This window comes from Oratosquilla oratoria, chromosome 43, assembly GCF_046742065.1.
Source record: "Oratosquilla oratoria isolate Oo_2021 chromosome 43, ASM4674206v1, whole genome shotgun sequence".
In the NCBI taxonomy this organism is placed as follows: domain Eukaryota; kingdom Metazoa; phylum Arthropoda; class Malacostraca; order Stomatopoda; family Squillidae; genus Oratosquilla; species Oratosquilla oratoria.
In genome coordinates this window covers 22,460,643-22,471,823 of record NC_134819.1, presented here as the reverse complement: position 1 = coordinate 22,471,823, position 11,181 = coordinate 22,460,643, and the positions used below count along the sequence as shown (strand labels likewise).

Here is an 11,181-nt window from a genome sequence, read left to right as displayed (position 1 = left end):
CAACTCCTCCTTGTCTTAATTTCTCTAAGTCTTGTTTGTTTTTCAGTTTATTGTTTACAAATCTGTAGAATAGTTTTGGTTGATCTTTACACTTTTCTATAACATCTTTTTCATATTTTCTTTTTTCCTCTCTGCACTTTTGTACATATTCATTTCTATAACCAGTATATATTTTCCATTTTTCAGGTCTTCTGTCTTTTTTCCATCTGTTCCAGGCTTTGTCTCTTTTGTCCTTTAACTCCCTACAACTTTTGTTGTACCAGCATTTTACATATTCTTTTTCTTGTTTTTGTCTTGGGACATACTTTTCCACTCCTTTTTTGTAAATTTTTGTCAAAATATTCCATTTCTCTTCCACTGTTGTTTCTTCTTTGTATATTTCTTCCCAGTTTTCTTGTTGGAAGAATTCTCTTATTTTATCAAAGTTTGTTTTTTCATACATCATTCTTCCTTTTCTATATTGTTCATTTCTTTTCATATATTTTTCTTCATTAAGTTCCAGTTCAATCAATATGTGGTCACTTTTACCTATTGGTGTTTTATATTCAATCTTGTCCACTATTCTAGGTTCAGATGTAATTATTAAGTCTAGCCTCGATGGTTCTTCTTCATTTCTATACCTAGTGTTCTCTTGTATCCATTGTGTCATTGAATGGTCAGTAATCATCTCAAGTAGAGCATTTCCCCATGAGTCATCACCACTCTTTACTGTCATTTCTTCCCAGCAGATTTCTTTGCAATTAAAGTCGCCCATCATAACTATTCTTCCTCCGTCTTCCATTATTTTAGTTAATGCTATCTTTGTGTCCTCTAACATACTTTTATGTTCACTCTCCTCCCATGAGGCTGTTTTCGGAGGCACATAATTGATCACAAATTTTCTGCTCTTCTTATCTCGGTCTTCCACTTCTATCATAATCATCTCTACTGTATTCTTTCCATATATGACACCTTTCACGTTTATATCCTTCTTAGTCAGGAACATAACTCCACCCCCTTGTTTTTTCTCTCTGTTTCTAATCCAATAATTGTATGTATCATGTCCTACACTGTTGGGGGGTAGTGGGCCTTTTAATTTTGTTTCTACAATTCCCATTATGTCCGGTTCTTTTTCTTTCAAATAATCATTCAGTTCATTCAATCCTGTTATCAATCCATCTATATTTGTGTAAGACACTCTTAGTTTTCTGCCACTTCCATTGTATTCTCTGTTTCCCTTATGTTTTTCTTTAGTATGTCGAACTGCTTTATTTTCATGTTCACTACTCTCCAATAGAATCTCTCTTTCTCTGACTCCGTTCTTTCCTCGTTTTTTGCCTTAGCTTCAATTCTTTTCTGCTTTTCTGCCTCTCTTTCCTCCTTATTCATTTCTCTTTTTATCCATACCTTTTTATATTGATCATTTGTTGCTAGTTTCCCTGTCTTGGATAGAATTTTCTCTGCTGTTGTTTGTGACCTGAATTTAATCTTAATTGGTCTGGTCTTATCTGTACTATATTTTCCGAGTCTGAATTTTTCCTCAATTTCCTTTATAATTTCTGGTTCATCTTCCTGGACTAATTTTAATAAACTGCTTACTCTTTCATTTTCCTCCTTGATTCTTGCGGTTCTATCTGGGTTATGTTTCTCTTCCATTCCTAATATAATTATACATTTCTTTTTGTCAGCTAATTCTCTTACTATATTCTCCTTCTGTCTCATCACTTTAATAACTGAGTCTTCATTATGTTCTTTCAATTGCTGTTTGACTATGTCAGTGAATGAAACCTTATTCCCTTCTTGAGTTATTCTCCAATTTTTAGCTTCTGTAGCTATTTTCTCACTGTTTTCATTACTATTCTTCTTCAATTTCTCATTCTCCTCCTTTACATTTCCTAACTGTCTTTTTAGGTCCTCTATTTCTTCAGTTAAGTTTCTGTTAGCCTTCTCTAGTTGTTCCAACCTTTCAATTCTTTGGAAAATGGAGTCTACGTTACCTAACTTACGCTCCAAGTCCTCGATCACCTTATCAACTCTCTCCTCTAGTCTTATCAGTCGGGGGGGGGGGGTTGTGTCCCCCCCACCCTCTTTAAATCCCTGGAACATATTCTCGTCACTTTCTTCTGTATTGCTGCGCTCTATACTTCTAATCTTTACATTTTTATTAGACATTTGATTCTCGCTAAGTCTTTTGTTTACCTTCCGCTTGTCTGGCTGGGCAAAGTCTACTCCCTCCTCATTTCCTTCCATTTCCCTCAGTAATCCCTCCCCTTTTCCTCTTTCCCTACGTTCCCACTACTCCACGAGCAATTTCCCCCCCACCCTGCAAAAACACTAGGCACTTCTCTTTGCGTTGGGATCCACAGACTTCACTTTTCTTCAGAACGTCTTCTAAGCCGTCCATTCGTTGAAGTGTGTGTGTGTGTGTGTGTGTGTATACATATATTTGTTTTTGTCATTATGGCATTTGGATATAAACTCTCCTACTGGGATTCGAACCTTCGCCTAAGCGGCTTGTTTTTTATAAGGGGAAGGCCATACCATCGTGCTACCACGACCCCACAAATTGGAACTATTTGGTTCACGGCCTGTCGTTCCGCCCAGGGCACCTGGGTGAACACGGTATGTACTGTATTGCATCAAATCTTTTATGCAGGCTAATCTTCCGACAAGTGTTTTTGTCATTATGACACATTTAATACCAAACACACTTAAACTCTTCCTCTCTTATGTTCCATGTTTCTGCCTCATACAGTGTTGTCGGCATAATCACCCTGTCATACAATCTCCTCTTAGCATCCATTCCCAACTGTCTATTTCTCGTTACACTTTTTAATCCCCCAAGGCATTTGCTTTGTTCTCTCAATCTACATTCTAACCTCCACCTTCACTCCTCCCTTTTTAGTCACATTTGCCGCCCCCCAAGTGTCTAAAGTTATCCGCTTCCTCCAGCCTGTCTCCCTTAATACTCGCTTCCAATTAGTACATCTCATCATCTTACTTTCATCCATATTTACCTTCAACTTTCTCGTTTCACACACCTTCCTAAACTCCGTCACTAACTTAATCTCTCCGCTGATCTTGCTACAAGCGCAGTGTCGTCAGCAAACAACAACTGGCTTATCTCCCATTTTTCTCCATTATCTTTAACCATCTCCAGTTCCCTGCCCATTACCCTTGCATGTACCTCCCGCACCACCACATCAATGTACACATTGAACAGTCATGGCAACCTGACACATCCCTGGCGAAGTCCCGCCTTTACCTCAAACTACTCATTCTTTCCATTCCTAATTCTAGCACAGGCTCTACTACTCCCGTAAAAACTCTTAACTGCTCTAAACAGCTTTCCTCCTATCCCACAATACCTTCCCGTCTACCCTGTCATAAGCCTTTTCCAAATCCATAAAGGCCCAAAAAGCATCCTTACCATTTCTACAGCTTTCTCATACATCTGTCTTACCACAAAAGTCTGATCTACACAACCCCCACCTTTCCTAAGCTCACACTTTTCCTCACCAATTACTCCCTCTGTTCCTCTCCTAATCCTCTCAATCAAAACCTACCCATAAGCCTTCCCAACTACTCTCAACAAACTGATCCCTCTGAAATTACTACACTCTCATTTGTCCCCTTTTCCCTTGTAAAGTGGAACTATAGGGGCACTCCTCCAGTCCTTTGGCACTCTACCCTCTTTTAGATAAACATTAAACAACCTCACCAGCCAGTCCACCATTACTGTACCTCCCTTATTACACACTCCGCGTGACACTCCTCTAACCCAGGTACCTTACCTGCTCTCATAAGAACATAAGAATGAAGGAGACTGAAAGAGACCATAAGGTCTACACTAGGCAGTTCCGTATCCATCACCACCAGTCATCCCCACCCATAAAGTTGTCTAATCGTTTCTTAAAACAACCGATAGTTTCAGCGCTCACTGCATGAATACTAAGTCTGTTCCATTCGTTGACCACCCTATTAGTAAACCAATTCCTGCCTATTTCCTTCTTAAATCTAAAATTGTCCAGTTTAAATCCATTACTGCGAGTCCTGCCCTGTTGTTTTAATATGATGACCTTGTTTGCATCACCCTTGTTAAAGCCTTTCATCCACTTGAACACCTCTATCAGATCACCCCATACTCTGCCCCTTTCCAGAGAGTGTAAGTTAAGATGCCTAAGCCTCTCTTCGTAAGGCAAATCTCTGAGTCCATGTGTCATCTTGGCCATTCTTCTCTGTATTGATTCTAGTGAATTAGTATCCATTCTGTAGGACGGAGACCAAAACTGTACTGCATAGTCAAGGATGGATCTAACTATCGCTAGATAGAATTTGATAATTACCTTTTCATTTCTATTCGTTACCGCCCTAGCAATGAAACCTAATGCCCCGTTAGCTTTATTCCTGGCGCTAATGCACTGTTTCCTGGTTTTAAGGTCCGGACTCACTAGAACTCCCAAATCTCTCTTGCACTCAGTTTTCTCTAAAAGCGTGTTATCTAAGCTGTATCTATTTCTGGGTTGTGCAGCCCTGCGTTTAACACGCTACACTTAGAGATATTGAAGTTCATTTGCCATTTCACCAACCATGTGAACAATTCGTTAAGATCATCCTGCAGAATCATCATTTTAACAACTACTTTCATCTTATATTTTCTTATTTCTCCCCCATTTTCCTCATTCATCACTGTCATTTTCTTAACGCCTCCCACTGCAGTCACCTTTCCTTCCCTATCCTCCTTCACATTCAGCAACTCCCTAAAATACTCAGCCCATCTTCCTCTTACCGACGCCACTTCCATTATCATCCCTCCATCTGCACCTTTTACCTTTTCTTACCCCTCCTTTCTTGATTTCCTCCCAAAAACATTTTTTTATTTACTTTTAGCTTTTCCTGTCATACTCTCCCCCCCTTTTGCCTCCTTTGGCCAATCTGAAGAGTGTGTCTTGATCTAATCGTGTATCACCAACAATATATAATATCTTTAATTTTGTTCCCCTGCAAAAATCCTGCTCTCCCCCCAACCGACAAAACATATTTCTCCCCTTTCAAAAATTCCTGCAGACGCCCCTGTTCTTGCTACGTTCGATTTTTATTATATTGTTATTAATGTAGTACAATTTCACGGCAAAATCTATTAGAAGGTGGCGCCACACTAGGCATTTCTCGCTAGCATGTTACTTGTTTTTGTTACTAACATTGATTTTTGCTGTTCAAAGTGAGTAGCATGCTACTGACCTTTGCTACTGGGAAAAATGGACAGCATGCTGAGAAGAACCAACAAGTTTTGTTGAATGCGCAAATGAGTCGCAATTCCTTTGGTTTATATGTACAAAATAAATAAAATTTAACATGTATTTTGTACGTGAGTTTTCTATTCTCTATCTTTGTCACTATGCACTTATTCAAGCATCAAAATCAATATAAAATCGGCGTTCATTTTTTTTTTTTTTTTTTTTTTACTACCAGTTATAGACTCGTTTGTAAACATTGCCCTGCTAATACTTTGTTATGGTTTTTGTTAGCCGCTAGCCAAAAAGCTACTAATAAAACATTCCCTGTGTGATGGATACGCAAGAGTTTACCAACAAAGCAAGTAGCAACAGCGAGTAGCTTACTAGAGCCCAGTGTCCCGCCACCTTTAGCACAATTATGCTAAATCTGGGTACCCTGCCCATGATCCTATTCTCTCAATTAATTTCTTGAAACGAAAATCGCTTAAGCCCTAGCACTTCTTTCGAACGATCACATACAATCGCGCGGCGGGAATTTGGCACAAGGTGTTGTGAGTTCTGTGACGTGTGTAAATAAACAAAAACTTATGAGCTAGTGAAGATTGTGGATATAACGAAAACAGTAACAGGTCGTTTCGCTACATAGCCAGTTCGCTAACCAGCAATCAAGCCAACTGCACAATTAACAAGAAGATGTAGTATGAAGTTGTGCAAGGTAACTAAGATTGTTAAATACTGGGTCCCAAAGTGGGGGTGGGGAAGTTGAAGCAAAAATGGATGACTGGAGGGCAGTAGGAGCAGTTTTATTAGTTTATAAATAACTTGTAATGCACAAAATCTGAATAACAAACTTCAAAGTATATGTTAAGCATTAAGGTAAAGGAGCACGTATGCATTTTATAGGAAATAAAACTGACATTTCACATTAGAATTAGAATTATTATAGACGAATGCATAGCTTTATGATCACATAGTCACTAGTGACAGTCCGAAGTCGAGGAAATAGAATAGATAAATGTGTGTATTACGGGAGGTGGGTGTTATAAATCCACCTAGATTAAAGCCAAGGAGGCGCAAGCCTGGGGAGGATTGGGAATCACTGAATTTAAGGGGTTCTTCAGGCAAGGAGTTGTATTAGTTCCACTGGATTCAGACCCTTGTTCAGGGACTTTGGATCGCCTTCGAATTCTATTATTATTATTATTTCGTGTATTGTACTTAACTTACTGTAGGTTCAGTTATGGTGCATGAGAAGGCCGTTTAGAATAAGGTAAACTGAAGTATGGTAGGTAGGTAAAATTCCAGAGTCAAGCAAGTAGGCTGTACAAATACACATACAAACCCTCTACACTGAGAAACAAAAGTTGGTAAATCTCCAATATATCAATAGAGGATTAGATATTGATTTTGTAAATTAAAATTCATCATATACGTTCTTAGTGGCAGAAATTTATTACAAAGAAATTACTAAAAGCGATACATTAGCCACTATTTGGACCAGTGAGCTTTAAGATGCCATGTTTGTTTTTGTTTTCGAAGACAAATTAATGGAAGTCAAGTAAATTTGTCTAATTTAACCTCCTAAGGGGTATGTAATCAGCATCCCTAAAGGTCATCAGACTAGACTAGACCAATTTATTAGACTTTGGTTACTTTATCTTTGACAACAAACAAAAATTGGAGTGTCAAAATCCACTGATGTCCATGCAGTAGGCGTAGCTAGTGTATTGCTTTTAGCAACTTTTTTTTTATATTCATATCTGCCACTAAAAAGGTATATTACATTCATTTATTTTGATTTACAATATTAATATCTAATTTTTTTTATTTATATATCCCTGGAGTAATAACTGAAAGTCAAGGATCACCTTGACATGAAAGGCACACAAACACTTTTCGCAGCCCCCACAAACACAGCACACCCACTATACTACATAGCAGAACACACACACATGTCAAGAATCATCAAAACAACACTCAAATACCTATATCAGACACAAATGCTATCTTCTCTTCCACCACAACCACCTGACACCAGCCTCTGGAAACATATCCATAATCATGTCATTCACTGTTCCATCAACAACCTGAAAGAACATTGGTGCTTGCCAGACCCCCTCATATCCATCCCTCTGAATCCTCTCCCCCTCGAAAGGACAGACTCCACGTGGTCAGACTGTGATGCAAGCACCATCCTGCCCTTTTAAGCTACCAGAAGAGGCTGGATGACTGCATTGCAGGTAACTGTCCAGAATCCAGCACTTCACCCCATACTGTACAACATATGGAAAACTGCATTTTACACAATCATGCATGCCAACAATGCAATATACACTCTATGAAGTTTTTGTGGGAAAACCCCTTTTTTTTAGCCATGATGCTCCTTAGGGAGACCAGACTGCTCGGGCAGTCTTGGGAACAACATCAGCGACAGCAACATTGTCTAATAGTTCTAAACATAATATATCCTAACCTAACTTAACCTAATGCAACCATTCCATAAAAAAATAGATCTTTGAAATGCAGAAATTAAAAAAGTGAAAAATGCTTTTGTGTGATATTGGAATAGTAGTAGTAGGTTCTGTTCTCTAGTATGCAGGCTAATATGCAAGGCTGCAGGATAGAGAAGTTAGGGTTGGGTTTAGTTATGCTAGCTTTAAGTTTAGTTATTAGCTTTAGGTTTGATTAAGTCAGGGAGTAGGGGTAAGCTAAAGTTAGGTTTCATTTGGTTAGGCTGTGCTGGTAAGGTTTATAGAAATTAGTTGTACATCCAATTTATCTACCCATCCAGTATACTTGTATTTACCTAGTTGTATCTTATGGGAAGGAGAGCTATGCTCATGGTGTCCCGCCTTTGTATTACAGTGTCTAGTTTGCTCTGAAATTTATGTATGGTTTTTGCACACACTATTGTTTCGTCCAGTTTGTTCCAAGTGTATGTGTGATGTGTGTGTGTGTGTATATATATATACCGTATATATATTTATTTATTTATTGATATATACACACACAGCTGCAATTCTTGGTCAAATTTAAGAATCAGGCAAGCCCATGTATTTAACATGAAACTTATGTTGCCCAAAAGTTTCTCACCTAATGTAACCATTCCAGAGGAAAGAATTATATTTCAAATATAAAAAAGAAAGAAGAGAAATATGTGTTTGCATGATACTGGGATATAACCCAATTGTACTTTATTCATACATAAGGTCTAATCATTCTGAGTATTTTGAACACCATATACTTTATTCATACATAAGGTCTAATCATTCTGAGTATTTTGAACACCATATATAAGTACCACAAATTGATGTCAAAGAAAATATGCCAGCTGCTGGCTTTTAGTGAGGTGGAGTGCATTTTTTTGTACACTTGGCAACCCTTGGGAGACAAAAGCACTGGTGACAAATAAAAATCAATAGGATAGGTAATTTTCTTCTTCTCTCTCTCTCCAACTAAGTTAGAGAACGTCTTTATAATTACCAGGTTAGGTACAGGTGTGTCACGCTGCACAGCAGCCCCCCCCCCAAAAAAAAAAGAGATAAATAAAAATAAATAATAATATTTAAAAAAAAAATTGCTTTTGATGTTACTATTAATTTGCAATACTTATATATGGGGGTTCAAAATATTCAGGATGATAAGAGCTATCTGATAATACACAATATAGATAAGAATTGCCTCTGTAAGATAGTATGCAGCCAAAGCATAGCTAACCATAGTACAAATGAGACTGGTATTGTGTTACACCCAAGAGGAAAAAGGTAAAACTAAACGAGCCTACACCTATCATTTACCTCGTAACTAGGAAGCATGCACACCAAGTCCTTTGTTACCTTCTTTCACCTAGTGATGCAACACATGCACTTGGTGGGACTCAGCTTGGTGAAGTTTAAGTGGAATCTAATCCAGATAATCACCCCAACATGATTTTTGATTATCACATTAACATAAAATGAGACAATATTTCACAAGTGATGCATGGCCTGTCATACAAGTGTATAGTCGCAAGAAAACACTTGTCAGGATGATCACAGTATCAATTGTGTGTGATGCTTGTCTTAACCACCTCGGTACGATGATGCTCACGTAGGTGTCATGAGGTGCGAGCAGGTACACGAGAATGCTAGGATAGGTATTTTGATTATATACAGTATACGGTATATTTTTGCAGTTGTACATGAGTTACCCTCCAGATTCTATGAACTGAGTAATACAGCAGTGACTTTATATTTTATAATGTGAGTAGTGTGGTGAATCATACATTTGGCAGCCAATGCTGCGCACGAGAACTTGGGTTGTACTGAAGTGGTTAACTGGAGTTACAGTGAAGTTCCAATTATCCAGTGTCTGATATAACAGCAATCCCGATATAATGGCATCTTTTGTCAATCCCTATTGATAAAATTGAATATAAATATCAATACTCGGCAGTGCAGATATCTGAATTTTGCGCATGCTCTTAGCGGCCAAACTACAAGGGTAGAGTATCAACACCAAATCCTGTAGGCAGATGTTAGAACATGAGAGAGGAAGTGTTCGAGATAAAATGTACGGTAGGGATTACAAGATTGGTTAGAGTGAGAAACAAGGAGTTGAGGAGGAGAGGGGATGGAAAAGGAGATGGGAGATAGGGTTGATGAAAGTATTGGGATGGTTTGGACACAGAAAGAATGAGTGAAGAAAGATTAGTAAAAAAAAAAGTGTAGAAGGCAGAAAAAGATAGAGTGAACAGGAATGGATAACCGAGGATGAGATGGATGGATGTGATAAAAGGGGCATTGAGCAACAGAGAGATGTCTGTTGAGGAAGGAAGTGACAAGGCAGAAGATTGGGGTGAGTGGAGAAGGGCTGTGTATGGAGTGGTTATGTGTGAAAGATATTTTGATGCAGCCAGAAGGGATTTCTACCCATCTTCAGTGTCTCTGCATGAGAGGATGGAGAGCGGGGTTGTTGGCAATTAAATGAACCAGCCTTGCTATGGGTGTGCTATGTCTTGCTCCATTGCTTCTGACTCAGGTCATTGGGTGAGAAGGAGGGGTGGTGGATGGGAATGGAATTATGCCTTTTGACTTTGGCTACTTCCCTTGTAAGGGGGAAAGAGCCCTTGGCATATGTATGTGTAGGAAATGATATATTTTGTGTATTTTTACCTGTTGAATCCAAAATGTTTTCCATGCTTCTCCGTCTCCTGTGGTTTTCCTGTTTCGGTATATGTGCCTATCAATGATAAGAAAAAAAAAATTCCAATTATCAAAACAAACTAGGCAACCAGAACCTCAGTGCCAATTACTGCAGTTGGTAAAATAACCAAATCAATATGCTTATTACCAATTATCTACTAGTGAATTGGTGTAACCCTCCTTGTAGAGCAAGTATTATGACATTCAGATTAATTTTAATTGATTAGATATACTACATAAGAAAATTATCATGTCATGGCCCAGTCTTCTCATGAAAATATTCTCTGTTTTGCAGACACAACAAAGGAGAACCACATTAGTGTCCTGTGTATTTGGCAGATCTTATGAAAACAAGTGTCGTGTGAAGTGTTAACCTGGTAATGAAGAGTGCAGTGATAGTAAAGTTCTTACCATGAAACCTATTAAAGTGTGGGTTACTGAAGACTCTATAAAGGAGGAAGTTGTAGATGAAATAGAAAATGAAATTGATGATGTAGACTGCAATCAAACAAATAGTGCACAAGGTGAGCCAAAGTCTTGTGTTGGTAAATATTGAATGCCTCAAAAGTGTGTGTGTGAGCTGCTTTTTCTTTATTCTCATCATTTGAATTTGTATTATTTTGAATTTTTATTGCATTTTCAGAATTTTTGTTAGAAAAAGGTGGAATAGCTTCTATGTACAGATTTATTTTGCATGTCCTTGTGGTTAGCTTCCAGTTTTCTGGAGTTATGGGTTTAAAATATGTTTCGTAGAGGTGCTTGTTAATGATGTCTTTTTTTTT

General features: G+C 38.2%; 1 protein-coding gene across 6 annotated transcripts in view; it reads left to right on the top strand.

The window, feature by feature from the left end:
- Positions 1-5,959: 5,959 nt before the first annotated feature.
- Positions 5,960-11,181, top strand: part of LOC143021873 (uncharacterized) — a 59,312-nt gene continuing 54,090 nt past the window's right edge. For 2 of the 6 annotated variants that reach the window (XM_076179664.1, XM_076179662.1), the window contains exons 1-2: positions 6,305-6,486; positions 10,695-10,923. The gene's annotated coding sequence lies outside the window, so the exon portion shown is untranslated. Of the gene's footprint in view, positions 6,093-6,302; positions 6,487-7,128; positions 7,457-10,694; positions 10,924-11,181 lie in introns of those variants that run through there. The other 4 variants (XM_076179661.1, XM_076179657.1, XM_076179663.1 and 1 more) reach the window with 4 other exon arrangements.